Source organism: Myotis davidii, unplaced genomic scaffold (genome assembly GCF_000327345.1).
Source record: "Myotis davidii unplaced genomic scaffold, ASM32734v1 scaffold46, whole genome shotgun sequence".
In the NCBI taxonomy this organism is placed as follows: domain Eukaryota; kingdom Metazoa; phylum Chordata; class Mammalia; order Chiroptera; family Vespertilionidae; genus Myotis; species Myotis davidii.
In genome coordinates this window covers 5,016,659-5,021,871 of record NW_006383006.1, presented here as the reverse complement: position 1 = coordinate 5,021,871, position 5,213 = coordinate 5,016,659, and positions in this window count along the sequence as shown.

The window sequence follows — 5,213 nt, the reverse complement described above, 5'->3', positions numbered from 1 at the left end:
CTTCTTGGGTCCTGTCTTTGTGATGGCCGAGTGGGAATGCTGTCCCCGTCCTCTCTGACTCCCCTTCCCTTACTGCTGCCAGCTGCTCCCCCAGAACCTCTGGGCCCTGTGCATACACTGGGGCCTGGCCTGCTGCGTTCCAGGCTCTTGTCCCCTTCCAGTCTTGGGAAGCCTGGCCTCGCCCATCTAGTCCCAGCCTCGGCCAGCCTTCCCTGCCTGATGGTTGGAGGCTATCTGCGGCTCTCCATCCTTCGTATGCTCCCAGCATTCCTTAGGTGATATGCCCTCTGACCTAATCTGTTCCCCTTTTCTCTCAAGTCTGAAAAAGCTCACGGGCTCCAAAGTCAGCCTGGGGGTTATAGGAATTTGGGGGAAGAGGACCATCCTGCCTGTTTTCCTCTCTTTGAAAGGACTCGGTTGTTGGAGAATGGCGTCTCTGAACCATGCTGGCGTCTGGTCCTTCTTCCTGCCAATGCAGGGTTTTAGATGGACTGGCACCCTGCTCTTTTTCAGCCCCCGTAGGGCGCTGGTCTTGGGGGAGGGGCGCCTTGCCTTGGCCTGTCCTCCTTGCAGCTGGACAGGAGAGCTGAGTCCGGGCACCTGGTCAGCAGGGAGGGGAGGAAGAGGAGAGGGCGGCTTCCTGAGTCCAGGTTTCTGTGGCTGAGACACTACTGAGGGAGTTGCCAGTTTCAACTTCATGCCTAGTTTCCTCTAAGGTGCAGAATGGTCCTAGGCTGCCACGGTCCTCTTTTTACAGCCACAGATATACCCCATGGAGAGCAAATGATGGGGGGAAAAAAGCCATTGACAAAAAGCTGAGCAGATGCTCCCAGCCCTCAGCCTGTCCACAGGAAGGCAGAAGAGACCCGCCAGAGGCTCCCAATGGAGTCCCAGTATAGGCAGTGCTACTTGCCTCCCTTTTCCTCTTTCTCCTGCCACACACACAGCCTGCCTGCCCCTAATCTGGGCGCCTACGCCAGAGACCTAGGCTCCTCTCACTCCCCGCACGCACAGGCTCCACGCCTCACTCCTTGGTCCCTGTTCCCTTGTTGCACACACAGGGTATCAAACAGGAAAGCATTCAGGGAACCGTTCCCACAGCCTGAGCCGGCAGCAGGGGGAAGAACAACACGACCTCACTCTTCCTGCCCAAAATGAAACAGGAAAGCGGCTCCCGGACCCTGGGGGGGCGGGGGGAAACTGGGCTGGGACACGCAGGCCAGATGACGAGGCTCCCATGTGGGGGACAGGTAGGACACCCGCAAGCCTGCACGTCCACACCACCAGGCTGTGCTGGACTGCACTGGCTGCCAGCACCTCAAAGAGAAACCCTGGAGAGGAGCTGGCTGGCTAGACCCACTCTCTGGCTCTGACACCCGAGGCAGAGAGCGGGGAGAGCCCACCACACCAGCTTTCTGGGGAAAGCGGTCTGGGCAGCTCCAACTTGTAGCTCAGGCCAGTCTCCACCTCTGTCGACATGGCAGAAGGTGGGCCAGGCGCTTGGGGTGTGAACAGACCACGGTGGAAGCCTCCTCTCCCCAGGATTTCCAGGTCCCTTCCTGAGGGTCCAGCCCCGTCTCATAGTTAAGGTTCCAAAGACCCTTCTGATGGAGTGTCCAGGTGCAGGGGGGGTGGGGGTGAGGGTGGGGTGGGGGGCTGTCCCAGGTTTGGCAGAAACAAGGCCAGATGATAGCTCTAGGCTCGCTGTGGAGTACACGCCACGGCTTAGCAAATGCCCATGTTTAATCAGCACGGGTATTTCACAAGAGAATTCAGAGCGCAGCAGTTCCTGAACAGCCTGGAGGCAGCCCTGCCTGCAGGGTAAGTCTGACCCCACAGTGACCTCCAGCTCTGAGGACAGCTGCTTTTTCAGGGCCCAGTGGCTGGGAAACACCTGGATATCACTGCAGGGAGGTGAGTCAGGGAGAAGCTGTGAAGAAGAAAAGAATGAATGTCTTTATCCTGCTTGCTCAACTACGGTCCCCTCCGCTGCCACAGGGCCACGGTCAGACTGGGGGCGGCGGGGTACAAAAAGGTAGTGGCTCCTACCTCGCCCCTTCACAGCTAAATTAAGCCCGCAAGTAAACGCAGGTAATATGGGTACTGCACCCCTAACAGGGACCCACAGGGCTCTCCCCTCCTTGCAGCACTCCCAGGCTTTGCGTGGGTCCCCAGGACCCGCTGGCCCAGCCCCTCCTCGCCCCCCACGTGGTCGGCTGCATTCCGGGAAGGGGATGGAAGTGATTCACTCCGGGGACGATGACTGTCCCTTCCCGGGGAGAGGATGCGCCTGGGAGGTCCCATCGGCCTTCCCAGGGCGGCCGCGCCCTCCTTCGCGTCCAGGGCGCACGGGTCGACCCCGTGGCCTGGCCGCATCCCCTTTGGCCCCGGAGGCTCGATGGGTGGCGGAAGAAGGAGGTGCGGCGTGCCGGCCGGCCAGCCCTCCACCTGCTGTGGCCGCCGGCGCCCCGGAGGTCCGGGCCCCCCGCCCCCCTACGCTCTTTGTTACAGCTCCGCTTCCTGTTTGCGGCCGCCCGACCGGGGCTCACTTCCCTGGCCTGGAATGCCGAAGGCCGCGGGTTTCTCGCAGACGCCCCCGCCCTCTGGGCTCCGCCTCTCGCACCCCGAATCCCGCCCTCCCTCCGGCCGGGGAGCCCGCTCACCCCGCTGCCCCGCACTAGAGGGCGCTGCGTGGCTGCCGGGCGGGCTCAGCCCTTCTCGGTCCTGGGCCCATGGAACCAGCTAGGAGAGGGGCAGCTGGACACGAATTCAGTTTTTTTCTTTTAAAAAAATAATATATATATTCTTATTGTTTTCAAAGAGGAAGAGAGAGAGAGAGAGAGAGAGAGAGAGAGAGAGAGAGAGAGAGAAACATCAGTGATGGGAGAGAATCATTGATCCGCTTCTTCTGCGTGCTGCCTACTGGGGATCGAGCCCGCAACCGGGGCCTGTGCTTTTGACTGAAATTGAATGCGGACCCTTCAGTCCGCAGGCTGACGCTCTATCCACTGAGCCAAACCGGCCAGGGCACGAATTCCGTTTTCCCCTCACGGTGCAGAGTTCCCTCCAGGCCCCGCACCCCCAGCAGAGGGAGTGACCTGGAGAGAGCGCAATGCGAGGCTTTCCCCTAAATGTGACTCAGTGTCCAGAGAGGCCAGGCTCTTTCGCATACTCTGACCGGGCACAGCAGCCAGCTCCCTCCCACCTCGCGGGCCGCAGTCCGCCTGCTCGGCCACCAGCATCCTGAGTGGAAGGGAATGGGGACGGCTGGACAGGGCACCGGGTTTGAGTCGGGAGGCTGAAGCTCGCTGTCACAACACCTGTTATTGCCAGGTGACTTGGGACAAGTCCTTATACTCCTTCATTCCGTCCACACTGCTTGAGCCCCCTTTATATACCCGGCATTAGCGGTAAAACATGGTCACTGCCCAAGGACGCCAACCATCTAGTTAATGATCCTTCCCCTCTCAGATGATAATACCTCTGGCACATTACTAGGAGGAAATGAGTTAGGGTATGAAAATACTTGTGAGCAGCGAGTTCCCCCACTGATTGGTTAAGTCTTCTCAAGCTATGCTAGCAAACCACAGGGTGGGGGTGGGCAAGGGAGGAGCTGCGAGTCTGGATGGATGGACTCAGCAGTAGCCCTGGGACCACGGACGCTGCTGCAATCCCAGGTTGCCTCCACCATTGCTTCCCTTTGTGCCCCTGTCTTTTGAAAAAAAAATAAATTATCGATTGCAGAGAGGAAGGGAGAGGGAGAGATGGAAACATCCATGATGAGAGGGAATCATTGATGAGCTTGCCTCCCACACACCCCCTACTGAGGATTGAGCCCACAACCTGGGCATGTGCCCTTGACCGGAATCGAACTTGGGACCCTTCAATCCACAGGTCCACGCTCTATCCACTGAGCCAAACCGGCGAGGGCTGTGCCCCTGTCTTTAAGGAACACCTCTAGTCTGGGTAAACCTCCTCTAATGTGGGCAGTTTGGGAAGGGATATCCTGGCAGTGGGAGGGACAGCAGGGCCCCAAGTCCTCAAGTCTCTTTCCCCTTGGATATCTGCCACATAAGTGGCTTTTGCCACCTTTTCCCAGACCTCTGGGGCCCTGTTACCTGTAACACTCTAGCTAAGGGGGGGCTCAGCCTGCTTCCTTCATCCCTAAAGACCCTCTGAGGCCACAGCACAGGGTCCAAGAAGCCAACTGAGCCTATGGCCAGACACAAGGTAACTGGCACGTCAGGAGTCTGGATTTAGCAACAGGTAGGCTCTGGGCCCAAGCCATCCTGTGTTATGGCAGGGGAAGCCCTGCAGGCGGGGCCAGCCTGTCTGTCCTGATTCAGGTTGGAGGAAAACAAGCCCTGGGGGTTGGCAAAAAGGCCTGTGCCACCTGGATTGCTGTCCCTCTCCCACAGTGGCAGACATCTGGGCCAGGCCCGTTGTACTAGGCTGTGTGTTCAGTGTCACCTCCATCAGTGACTCCTGCACTCAGTGTGTCCTCTTCTCTCTCTCTGGTAAAAGAGATCGGATACATTCTAGGGTCGCCTTCCCATTTTCCAGCAGCCCTTGGGGGATGGTGCCTCAGCTGCTGTCATTTAAGGGGCTTCACTTCCTTGGCTGTCTGTGGGCTTCAGAGTTTGCCCCTCAGTCATAATTCTCCAAATGGGCTGCTTTCCTGGAATTCTTTTCTAAAGCCAGGTCCTATCGTACTGCAGCATTTCCGTGGGGGTTGATGTTTGATTCTGACCCTATGGCTATCCTCTCCACACCAGCCTTGTCCTTCCCCTGACATGCTCCCTACTGCAGCTCTCCTTAGCCCAGCAGCAGGCCATTTCCTGCCCCCACAAACCACACCTTCCTCTTTCCTTGGAGTTGGGAGCAAGGCCTCACCGCATCATCCCAACCTTCTGTTGGAGCCATGGCCCCTCCCTTTCCAGACAGAGTAGGCAGGAGGTCGAGTAACTGGAACCCTGGCCACAATAGGGTACCTGGTCAGCTTCGTCTTTCTCCCTCCTTGAAGGCTGGAAGTGGGCAGGGAGCCAAGTTTTCCCACCATCCTATGAACCCTTCTGCCAGGACATGGGTGAATTCTTACAGTCCCTGCTTTTGTGGGTGGGGAAACCAAGTAGCCTTTGCCCCTTGGTCCTGGATTCAGCTGGCATAACCAGCAGAGCATCTGTCTTCTCCTCTCCCTCTCCTGAGGTGGACTG